Source organism: Anabrus simplex, chromosome 3 (assembly GCF_040414725.1).
Source record: "Anabrus simplex isolate iqAnaSimp1 chromosome 3, ASM4041472v1, whole genome shotgun sequence".
NCBI lineage: Eukaryota > Metazoa > Arthropoda > Insecta > Orthoptera > Tettigoniidae > Anabrus > Anabrus simplex.
In genome coordinates, this window is record NC_090267.1 from 291,477,196 (window position 1) to 291,490,590 (window position 13,395).

Here is a 13,395-nt window from a genome sequence, read left to right on the forward strand (position 1 = left end):
ACATAGCACTCCTGTTCATCGGTGCCAGCCCTGGATCTCAAGAAAGAAACAAAAGACGGCGCAAGCAGCGGAATGCAACACCATGGACTCCTATTTACAGCCAGTAAATACGTATACATATTTCTTGCTAGTAACGACGGTATTTCTTAATCAACCTGGGATTTGAGGCTTTATTTGAGTAAATCAATGATTACCTTTCGTTTGTGACAAATATTACAGTGATATTTCGTGGATCAACATCGTTCAAGTAACCGAGGGATAACTGTACCATTAGTATAAGAAGGTTACACAAGACTATCATGTGAAAGTTTTTCTTAGTGTAGATCACCATGAAAATTTAAGGGCCATGTTGCACTTGAACCAATACAGAAATTACTCAGTATTCTGATAGGAAGAGTTCGGATGGAACACAAACAACTAACTCTCTCATAGTGTATAAGCCAAATAATAACACTTGAAAAGATAAGAAACACAAGTTATATTGTAACAACTACTCTTAAAAAGTGAAACAGCATGCAATACTCACTTCTTCCAGAATAGGTGCACTAAGCAGACGTGAGAGGTGCACAAAGTTCAAACTTCACATCATGAAGGGTTTACAGTCAAGTCCATGGCCAACTGGTATCCGCAAGATTGAGACAAGGCACAGAAGTAGATTTCTAGAAACCACAAAAATGTAAGTTAACAAAACTGTAATTCGAAGAAAATTAGAGAGAATAACTGAATGTTAGGAAGAATTTATTTGCCTCTCATTCATAACACATTAATTCCAACCCAAGGCTGGTGACCTTGGTATTAGGCTCCTTCAAACAAAAATGATCAATTCCTACCCATTGAGGAAAGGAAAACTACAATACCTACAGCTTGCAAAGGTTGCAAACTTGATGAATGTCTACATGAATCAAACATACAACTGATTACAGATCAATTTCCACATTCTTCAAACTCAGGTAATTTAAGTCACCCAATTTATAACAATACTGGTGACAGTGTGGATTGTAGATATATCAGAATTTTTTATTTTATAGAAGTTGCTTTACGTCAGAACGACACATGGGTCTTACGGCAACGATGGGACAGGAAATGTCCAGGAGAGGGAAGGAAGCCACCGTGGCCTGCAGGTACAGCCCCAAAATTTGCCTGGTGTGAAAATGAGTAACCATGGAAAAACCAACTTCTGGGCTGCCGACAGTGGGATTCGAACCCACAATCTATCGAATGCAACCTCACACCTGCGTGACCGTAAGTACATGACCAACTTGCTCTGTAAAAACTTCTGTATGGATAGGTAAGGAACGGATAAAAAGTAGGAAGATATACAATTTGTAAAAATACAGGATAGATATTTATGCAGAAAGGTGATATACTGAACAGATGAGAAGAATACTCATCAAAAACTGTTAAATACACTGAACTAGTAGACGAGAGGAAGTAAGAAGACAATAGAAGAGGAACAAGAAAAGGAGTTTATGGCAGAAATAGAGGAAACCATTCAGAAGACTGGTGGTAAAGTAGCAAGAGTGGACAAGGTGATGGCAGATGATCAAATCAGCAGGACCAATGGGACCAACTTCTTGTGGAGATGGAAGCAACCAGATAGGTTACTGTTACTGTGTGCACAAATTCAACAGAACAAACAAACCCTTCAAAATTTGGAAAATCAAAACCCTCACAGCCATTCAAAGGAATCATTCACTTTTTGCTTCCTTACATGTATTGGAAGGGAGTATGGATAGACAGCATGATCTTCAGAGAGTCATTACTAGGGCCTGGATGTTGATGACATGTCATCTTTTTACTGAGCTGTCTAAAACAATGCTGAAGCAGATATAAACTCCGGCCGGGTTACCCCGTCTTCAAATATGCCATTTTTATTTTGCATCTTTTTGCATTTTTTGCTATTTTTCCATTTTAAGAGCATTTTTTAAGTTTGGTAGATTTTTGGGACATATTTTAGAGAAATCGGCCTTTTTAAGGTCATTTTTTCCCCGATTTAGTCATGTCACAGCTTTATATGAGGCAGTTGCGTCTCTCAGAGTTAAGAACAAGCTAGTAGTTGATACAGGATAATTTAAAATATTGAAATAAAATATTTCAGTATTGCTATTAGTAGTAAAATATATATCTTGGATGCAGAAGGTTATGGGGGGTAGGTATGCAGATACTCTCGTTTTCGTCGCAAACCAGTTATTAGCGGAATGGAATGTTACCTGCTCTGTTGACCAACGACAGCAGTGGCGGGGTAGAAAGGCGAAGGGTTTGTTATATTCTTGTCTCAGTTCCGCATTATTCACGACGACACCTTTCAAAATGCCTAAAATAAAACCGAGTGTGTCAAGTGCATTTAAAACAACTAGTATCTGAATTTGGTGACAATGTGTTTTCCACCGATGGAAACATATTGTTTTGCGAATTGTGTGGAACTAAAGTAGCTGCTGAAAGAAGATTTACTGTAACGCAACATATCGGTCGCGATAAACACATTCGTGCTCTCCAGCGTGTTTCAAATAAACCTGCAACTCAGCGCTTACTGCCTTCAGTTGCTTCGAATTCCGGCAAGTCCTCACAGTTCAGTAAAGAATTGTGTGATGTATTTGTATCTGCAAACATTCCGCTGTATAAACTCAACAGCCCGAAATTACGTGGATTTTTGGAAAAACATACGAATCAAGAAATACCAGACGAATCAACTTTGCGTAAGAATTATTTGCCGCAGTGTTACGAAGACACATTAAACAAAATAAGATGTGAAACTCGCGGGAAGAAAATATGGGTGTCAATCGACGAACCTTCAGATGCTATGGGGCGTTATATAGGCAACGTTGTGATCGGAACTTTAAAAGTGCATACACCAGGTGTAATATTTTTATTGACTACCGAAGTGTTAGAAAAGACCAATTATTCTACCATATCAAAAGTGTTTGACAGTGCTATGTTTCTCCTGCGGCCTGAGGGCATCAAACATGACGATGAACTTTTATTTTTAACTGATGCTGCACCGTATATGGTACGAGCAGCTAATTCATTGACGGCACTCTATTCTAAAATGGTCTATGTTACGTGCCTTGCCCATGGACTGCACAGAGTTTGTGAAGAAGTAAGGGCTCTTTACCCCAGTGTAGACAGGCTTATAGCGAACGTTAAGGTTTTCTTAAAAGCACCCTCGCGAGTTGCACGTTTCAGAGCTGAAGCTCCAGACATTGCATTACCTCCACAACCTATCATAACACGCTGGGGCACGTGGTTAAACGCGTGTATGTATTATTGTGAAAACTTCAAATTAGTAAAGGAAATAGTGCAGAGTTTTGACAGTGAAGAAGCTGCAGCAATAAAAATTGCCCAGGACATGCTGTCTGAACCAAACATTGAAGGTAGTTTGGCATTCATAAAATCAAATTTTGCCTTATTGACAGCAACAATCACATCATTGGAGAAAACGGGCGAAGAAATGGTTGATTCCATTTCCTTAATCAACCAGGTGGAAACTAGTCTTAGCAACAATCGTGGCGAAATTGCTGCGGGTATTGCATCAAAACTGAAAAAAGTGCTGGACAAAAACACCGGGTATAAAACATTATGCAAAATCTCAGGCATTCTTTCTGGTGAAAACTACTGCATGGATGGGATTGAGGAGGATTTAGCAGCAAACGACCTTCCTCACTTCAAGTACGCTCCGATCACATCAGTTGATGTTGAATGCAGCTTTTCGAGATATAAAAACTTGTTGGCTGATAACCGCAGATCATTTACATTTGACAACATCAGAATGACATTCGTAGTGCAGTGCAACTCAGACTAAAGTGAACATAAACCTTTTGTTAAGTGCTAGAAATCTATTTTGATTTACTTTTCAGTTTGAGCTTAAAGATGTCATTTTTAAATATTGGTGAGTTTATTATTGTAAGATCATTTTTTTCCATTTTATAGTGCATTTTTCGAATTTTAGATCATTTTAAGGGCATTTTAAAAACTTTTTTACGGCATCAACATCCGGGCCTTAGTCATTACGTTCATAGTTCCTACTGGCGTAGATATTGACGCGAAAGAGTTTGGAAATCCAATGAAACAACTTATTCAGGGAGGTTCTGGCATTCTGAATTTCTGGAAATCCCTGAATAAACTTAATGCAATTCATGGGATTTGTAAAGCTTGGCATAATGTTAAGATTATAGCATTATTTCATTATTTGTAAGTAGAAGCATGTATTTCAGGTTAAGGTCTGTATCAGCATGGATAATTGGGAGTTTGTTGTATACATGCTAGAAGACTCTTCCTACCTTACAATCAGCCCAATGGAACTTCCGGCAAGCTTTCCCGTAAGTACCTTGCAACTATAAATCAATATTCATTCGGGAATTCCTTCCACTGTTACATTAATTTGCCTTATTTATTAGTCATTATCAAATAATTATTACAACAAATGAACATTTTTGTTCCATAACGACTTACAGTTTTATGACAAAAAGGAAATAATTAGCTTAACTGGAGAATGATGCCAACTACCTTTAAATTTTCCTCTTCATACGTTTTAGTGCTTAAAATAAGATTCTTGAACAGCATCACCCATTACAGTCCCTAAATTTTTCTAAAAATCTGGCAGTCACAACAACCACCACCATTAATTCAACTCCTGTATTACAGAACTACATTTGCAAACAGGTAAAACAGATATACATTAGAAGTTTAAAAACAAAATTGTAATTATTTGTCAAAATCGTTCTACCCAATAAATCGTCAAAACTTCTGTAACTATTATCACCAGTGAGCAATTGAATAACTGCTCTCAAATGATGATTATAGCTTTAATATAGCACTTCGTCTTAGTAATGGTACCATTAGGCATCCACAACTCTGCATGAAGTGCATCACATAAGTCGCAATTCACCTAATATATTATCAGAACTGCCCTTATCATACACAAGACCGAAGTCTACAAAGCCCACTTAGAAAAGTAACTAAAGAACTTACGATGCGAGACAGTATCAGTTCAAAATGAAATACAACTCAACTCGTATACAGAAAGATATGAACATGAAAAGAAACACATAACAGGATAAACAAGACAGAGTGGGTTGGGCTAAACATTAAAAAGGAAAAAAAGACCACGTTGTACAAAGTCATATGATTAAGTCCCAGTCAGCTCCAACACCCGCATGTGTATGCTAACATGATCGGTGGTGGAGCCCACTCGTGGTTATACTGTATTTACTCGCATACCTGCCAACTTTAGGAAAGAAGTATAGAAAATCCTAAAGTGGAAAAATTTTAACATGTGCATGCGTCTCAAAGTCTTGGGACATAGTGAAAAAGGACGGCAAGGAGGGAGATTACAAACAATACTAATACAAATCCAATACATGTTATGATCACCCCTGAAATTAAATACTTGCACAAAGTTAAATCTTGAGTGCTCATCTGTTTTTACTTAACACTGGGACAGATCACACAGTACACAGTGTTTTTCTGCACTTTAAACTTGCGGGTCACAATATGAATGTCAACGTAAAAATTAAACTAAACATGTACACTTATCTATAAAATTCTGTCAAGTTCACAGTATGCAGGCTATTATCCACCAACAGGTTTGAGAGGACATAAGGAGATGAGTTGCTTTCTTTCCTTTCTTCAGAATTTCTGGAGGAAAACTAGTAACATGGACCAGTATTTCTGGTTTTCAAAACTGAAATAGAATGCAGAATTTCATTTGACTTTGAGAACCTAAACTGATTTTGGTTCTTTTTTTTACCAAGCCGAACACACATTCACACTCTGTATTGCTATGCGGTAGTCAGAACAGAAAGCATTAGCCTGGATATCCTATCATTTCTTAAAATGCTATTTGTTCAGGGCATTGACCTATAGAGATCTTTTGCCCCTACTTGCACCATATGACATGAACCTGCATGTAATTGGAATTGTGGATGTGTAGTGTTGAATGTGAGGAAAGGGCATTAAGGACCACACAAACACCCAGTTCCCAGGCCAGGGATATTAATAATTTACTATTAAAAACCCTTGATCCGGCTGGGAATCGAACCCAGGGCAGCCGGTTGACAGGCAGACGCATTGCCCCCTACAGGCACAGACTATCCTATCATACTTATGAACACCATCAGCTCCACAAATGTTCATCAAGCGAGATGTCATATGTCAGATTCTTACTCAACAGTAGCAGTCATCAATCTGAACAGCTACAAATTGGTTCTGAAGCACGTTCGTTGCATCCTCAACCGACTCACTGTCCTTCAGCGTGGCAGCAATTACGGAAATCTTTCAATAAAGAACTGTACAGAAGAAAACTGGGCATCTTCAATTATCTACAATTTTTAAAACATCAGCAACCTTTGGATGTTTCAGTACTTCATCTTTGAGAGGGAACTTGTTAATAATATAATCGGATGCTGTGCAGAAGTAAACCCTGGAAGATGATGATTTACCTCCATCATTAAGTTTCTTCAAACCACACCCGGGCGACTGGAGTGGGACATTGATGATGATTAGGTTTCTTCACCAGGTTCATTGTCCCAACGCCAATGACTAGCTCATCATTGTCTCTTGATTCTCCATAGAATGGTATGGAACTTTTAAAAGGGAAGTTTTGATCACTTTTGGTTTAACAAATCTGGAAAGTAGCTGCTTGAGATTCGTCATTACTGTAGAACCCCGCTTAACCAAAATGATCTGGCAAAATTCTATTGTTATATTTTGTTTTTACCCTCTCGTTCTTAGCCGTCGATATTAGTAATTCTCTAGCTATTCGTGCTGAGCTACTATGCAAACCCTATTTTTATATTAGGACTTAGGGCCTATGCCAGAATGCATATGTAGCATAAAACAAAACAGTTTCTTACCCTCTCGTTAGTTCCATGATACATTTTTCTTGAACAAGCAGGAAATATTATTATTACTACTGCATTATTCGTCATGAATATTATGCAGACGACTCCGACTGACAATAGCAGTTTTGAGAATCGAGTTGCAGCAGATGATGGATTTAATGTATTGGAAGTAAGACCGATTTCAAATTTTTATTAAAATGTAGTACCACACGCTTTAATTACACTACTATAATAAAATTACTGTATACAGTACACTGTCAACAAAGTGATGCTTCTACACCAGCTGATGTATAGTTGATTAAACGGTGGTATGATGTAGCAGCACGATAGTGCTGCACCAAGAAAATTCAGAAGAAAGTCACAGATTTTATACAATGATGACATTATGTAAACATTTTAACGTTAATATACAGTGTGCACCTTTGCTTATCACAGTTTATGCATTTTTATTTCGACATTTAACTTTCGAACATATTTGCAATGTGTCATCCGGAAAAACACGTCAACCGAAGTGGCTCCGCCCCCTTTATTTCGGATAAATGGGGTTCTACTGTAGTTTGAGTAGTTTATGAATGTGAGGCAAAGCACTCTGAAATACAGAACCGAGATTCTCAAATAAAGAAATGACAGCTTATAGGAAGGCACAGTAGGCCATATTCAAGCCTGATGACAAACATAAAAATAAAAAAAATTCTACACGATTTTGAATAATGTTCCTACTCTCTAGCAAAGGAGTGTCAGATTTTGAGACACATGCAAAGATTCTGGGAGCAACTAATTCTAACTACTCAGTAGTTTTACTGTTTTCATGATCTTTGGAACTACCAGGGATTGTAAATGGTGTTACGCTAGTAGTTGATGCACACTGAGCATTAACAAGCCCATCATCTTTAAAGAAACCACAGTAAGTAGTGGATCCCATTGCTCTTAACATCCTCTGCAGACACCTTCCTAATGATAGCAAACATGTTTCAGTATCTTCTTCGTTTCCCTGTTGTGAAGCTATTGGAATTTCTTATGGCGTTCATTCCTCTTACAACTCTTTTCTAAATAATAGAAGATGTCGACTAATAGTTCAACTTAAACAGGCAAACTGCTTGCACCTTTCTCAGCAGCCAAGTTAATCAAATGGCGTGAGCAACCCAGTACACAGAGATTACTGTGCTTCCCTTAAAACAGCAGCAACTCGATTCTTCTTTCCAATCATGACTGGAGCATTGTCCAAAACAATTTTGAATTGATATTTTGTAACAGTAACTCAAATTATCAATATTATGTCCCATTGAATAGCCCACCAAGGCTGGAACACATAACACTGAGTTAAGTAGCTCTCCCTGCTTTTTCACAAAACAGGTAACAATACAGAAAAGCTCAGCATTACTATTATTGCTCCCATCTGTACCTAAAGAAAATGGTTCACGTTGCAGGTAACCAATGAGTTCACCTCTTGAATCCGTAGTCGTTTCATTCAAAATGTGTGTGGTTTTCATACGACCACAGCCATATATTTTTGCAATTTCTGAACCTGGAAACATTTTCCTAAACAGAGCACCAGCATGATCGGCAGCAACTAACGGGTATTATGTTCAATTAAAAATGAAGTGAACAAGCATTCCCCTCTTACTATATCAAAGTTGGCTCCAGAAGAGGTAAAAAAGAAATTAATTTTCTGACTGCCAAACTTAAATTTTGTACTGGAGATGTGTTTAAAAAGAGATTTAACGTAATTTACTGATTCTGTTCTTCCTCCATGAGAAAAGTTTATATCACATGAGCACATGGAATAGAATGCAAATGTTTCACCTTTCCGTGATCATATTTTAAAAAAAAAAGGAATTTTAGCAGAATATGCCTCCCTAAAAGATTGACATCATTTCTAAGTTGAACTCATAAACACCACTAAAAAAACTAAATCGCTTACAAATTCGTCACACAATTTCACAAGTTTCAGAACTACTGCCAACGTTACACCCACACACAACAAAGCCTTTCAGCTGCTACGAAGCACGACGTAGTTATTGAAGTTGTTATATATGAATTCACTGCCTGCTACTTTTCACTGATTTCTTCAAAATCACAACCTGCTACTTGTTTGAGAACATCTCGGTGAATGTAGTGGTAACTGAAGCCGAACAGGTGACAAAAGCATGGCGATGATAGGCTAATGTGATTATAGATAAATTTACCAGTCGAATTTCAAATACTGCATCTCGTATTACCAGCTACTGATGTATGATATAGATGTTGATTCCCATAGGGAACCTGAAATATTTGTCCCGAATGAGTAAATTTATAATACCAATATAAATGGTCCGTTATAGGACATAAATTTTCCAGCTAACTCATTCCTTGTTGCCAGCATTTCGCCCTCGTACGCCAAGTTCAGCTCATCAGATGGTACTTAGCACACCCACCAAGATGCATGGCTAGTGCATACCGTGGAAGCCACTGCGTAGGCTACTTGGATCCACCACAGTGCCAATTCATGAGAGACTTTGCCTCAATACCAAAAATGAATGCCTGCTTGGCCATCAATCAGATGATACAGACATTGATTCCCATAGGGAACCTGAAATATTTGCCCCGAATGAGTAAATTTATAATACCAATATAAATGGTCCGTTATCGGACATTATAAAATTTCCAGCTAACTCATTCCTGGTTGCCAGCATTTCGCCCTCGTATGCCAAGTTCAGCTCATCAGTTGGTACTTAGCACACCCACCAAGACGCATGGCTAGTGCATACCTTGGAGGCGACTGCGTAGGCTACTTGGAGCCACCGGCAGTGCCAATACACTACGAGAGACTCATTACCAAAAATTCATGCCTGCTTGGCCATCGGATGATATAGATGTTGATTCCCATTGGGAACCTGAAATATTTGTCCCAAATAAGTAAATTTATTATACCAATATAAATGGTCTGTTATTCGACATTATAAATTCATAAACTCATATTGTTGGTATTGTAAATTTACTCATTCGGGACAAATATTTCAGGTTCCCTATGGGAATCAACATCCATATAATCTGATGGCAAAACAGGCATCAATTTTTGGTAATGAGACAAGTCTCTCATAGTGCATTGGCACTGCCGGTGGCTCCAAGTAGCCTACACAGTGGCCTCCACGGTATGCACTAGCCATGCGTCTTGGTGGGTGTGCTAAGTACCAACTGATGAGCCCAACTTAGCACACAGGAAAAATGCTGGCAACCAGGAATGAGTTAGCTGGAAAATTTATAATGTCCATTAACAGACCATTTATATTTGTATTACCGTACCATTGAAAGTCAAGCAAATCCGATTTGACCGCAGAAAGCAAAAACAAGCGCCGATATTCAAAATCCGTATAACTGTAACACACACTAAAAATCTGATCATTTAACGGAAAAAAAAATCTGATCATTTAACGGAAAAACAGAAAGCAAAAACAAGCGCCGATATTCAAAATCCGTATAACTGTAACACACACTAAAAATCTGATCATTTAACGGAAAAACCAGAATACTTGACAGGTATGATTTAGGAATTTTTGACGGGCATAATAACATTGTCATTAAAACAGGAGTTCTTTTCTATTGTACTACAGTGGCCGCAGTGCATAAGTATCCGAGTCCGACATCGCACTTTAGATTCACAACTAAGTATTTTTTTATTTTCCACCTTGTCGATACATTTGTTGCTTATGGGAACTTATTGGTTAAAAGTAACTTCAGTTTATCTCGAAGTGCCCGCGCTCTAAATTTCTCTCCTGCCTTGAACCATCCTTAGCAAGCTTATGATGTCTTTTTCACAGGTTCTTAATGTCCCATAACCAAAACAAATAGAAATAAATTTTAACATTTCCTTAATGCTACATGCAGGTTTTGACCTATTGTGAATTACCTTAAATCGAATATAAAATTGCACTGCTCTTATGGAAGAATTGTTGGGACTTAAAATTTTTTTCCCTTAAATGCGGGTTTATGCTAAATCAAGGTCACACGTGAAAGTTTTTCTTAGTGTAGATCACCTTGAAAATGTAAGGGCCATTGTTGCACTTGAACCAATATAGTAATTACTCAGTATTCTGATAGGAAGAGTTGGGATGGAACACAAACACCTCTCTCATAGTGTACAAGCCAAAATAAAAACACTTGAAAAGATAAGAAACACAAGTTGCCTTGTAACGACTACTCTTTACAACTGAAATAGCATGCAATACTCACTTCTTCCAGAATAGGTGTACTAGGCAGACAACGTGAGCGGTGCACAACAAAGTTTAAACTTCACATCATGAAGGGTTGACAGTCAAGTCCATGGCCAACTGGTATCCGCAAGATTGAGACAAGGCACATAAGTAGATTTCTAGAAATCACAAAAATATAAGTTAGCAAAACTGTAATTCGAAGCAAATTAGAGGGGATTGCTGAATGTGGGGAAGAATTTATCAGCCCCTCATTCATAATGCAATAAGTCATTCTAACCCAAGGCTGGTGACCTTGATATTAGGCTCCTTCAAACAAAAAATAGTATAGATTAAGTCCAGAGTGACCTTGCTTCACTCCATTTCTGATTATCATTTTAGTATAGTGCAGAGAGAACGACACGTGCACGTACCATATTTGTAACTTGCAACTATAATCCTACTTTGGTTTTTTCACGAGAAGCATGCCGTTTAAGCTATTTTTGGCATGGAAAAAGCATGAAATTGCCAAAGCTGTGCCGACATCTCATGAACAATGAATTGACAAGTTTTCCACTCGGAGCGGAAAACACGCCAACATGTTAACCTCAACATTCCGAGTTAATATACAAAGTCAATTGGAAGACTCCGTGACAACAGCAAATGTTGGACTGTTAGATCGGCAAATTAGTACTGTTCGTTATAAGTGAGAATGGGTGGTTTTTCATGTGATCGAGTATTTCATATGAAAGCATTACTTTTATCACGCCATTACTACTAACGTCGTGGTAATGACCAATGATCATTTCAGTTGGTAAAAACATTAAGACAGTCTTTCTGAGGATGTAAAAAGGCAGGTGGAGAGTGTCTGCAATTATAATGAAAACTCCCCAACCTGATTGTGACTGATGGTAGGCAAGAGGGCCTACTATTACAATGAAAATTCCCTAATCCAGTGTTCATATCAGAAAAGTTTGGTGACTGTCGCGTTTCTAGGGTAACGTCAAGAGCTATGAAATTTAATAAAATCTTGCTCACAACGTGTACACCACCTAACCTAAAACTCTGTATACAATGTAGAACTCCGTAGCGAAGCACAGGTACATCAACTAGTCCTCTTATAAAGGTAAGATTGACTGCTCTGCCACCATTGTGACAGATGTAGGCAAGTAAACTTTTGTTGTTCACTAATGTCATACCCTCTTCTGCTACATATTCCAAGACTAAATCTGTTTTTGTGCTAGTTTCACCAATTGGACAATTGAAATACCCAGTTAAGATATTCCTTTCATTATCTGGCACAACGCTTATTGCCCCTTATATGTTCTCCCCAGAAATTTTCATCAGCCAGATGGCAAGAACGAGCCAGGTAGGCAATACTACATAGAAAACTAATATAATAAAATTTCAATGCATCCCCCTCAAGAGCATGAATAGTAGTAGTATCAGACAGGTGAACATTAACAGCAAAATCGAGCTATTTTAGTGTTATCACAAACAAAGTGTTCTCCCCAGGTATGTTCGCCAGCCGGGATGGGGGGTGGGGGATGCTGCATAAAAAATTAATATGATCGAATTTCAGTTTATTACCCCTCCGAGCATTAACAATATGAGACAGGTAAACACCAACTGCAAAACTGAACTATTTTAGTGTTATTATCACGAACAAGACAACAGTATTTTGAACTTTTCTTCTGCTGCTCGTTATCATGCAACAATGGGACTTACCGCCTGGTTGCTGTGGAAGGCTATGTGGAATCTAGTGCTCGCATACTAATCCGGACACTGCTCACGCACGATACTACGCGATAGTCAAGCTGAACATTTGAACTCTGATGTAATTAATGCAACTGTGCTAACAATAATGAAGATTTATCATTTAAATACACAGTTCTGCAATATTTACATTTAAATTTGGAATGCCCTTCGACTCAAATATGTATGAATGTTATAAAACTAACACACATCTAGGTTGCATTAGCCGGGCGATCTCTAAAAACGGCACTGTGTTGTGTCTATTACAGGTCCTAGGGAAAATAATTTCCAATTTTTTTCATATTGTCTATAGGGCAACAGAAACTCACAGTCAAGAAGAAAAAATCTAAGTGTTGACTTCACACACCTTGGTTTACTGCTGTATTAAAACAAAAGCGCATCGAAGTGCGCTTATAAACTGCATGGCTGTGCCAATGCCTTATAGATTCTCACTGGTTGTGACTCTTGTGAGAGTTGACACCATGTTAGCTAACAGTTCCCAGAAAATGTTTGGATAAACGCAAGACTCTTAACATGCTGCTAAATTTTTAGTGCTATGTTAACAGTGTGTTAGTGTTCTTTTAACCAAGATTGAATAAATCGGCCTCAGAAAATTTAACGAGAAGGTAGCCTTC

General features: G+C 38.0%; 1 long non-coding RNA gene across 1 annotated transcript in view; it reads right to left on the reverse strand.

Annotated features, from left to right (window-relative positions):
* Window positions 1–13,395, reverse strand: part of LOC136866275 (uncharacterized) — a 42,919-nt gene that overhangs the window by 18,302 nt on the left and 11,222 nt on the right. The window contains exons 2-3 of the long non-coding RNA XR_010859523.2: window positions 11,049–11,187; window positions 527–659 (exon numbers count right to left, since the gene is read on the reverse strand). This is a non-coding gene — a long non-coding RNA (uncharacterized lncRNA). The remainder of the gene's footprint in view (window positions 1–526; window positions 660–11,048; window positions 11,188–13,395) is intronic.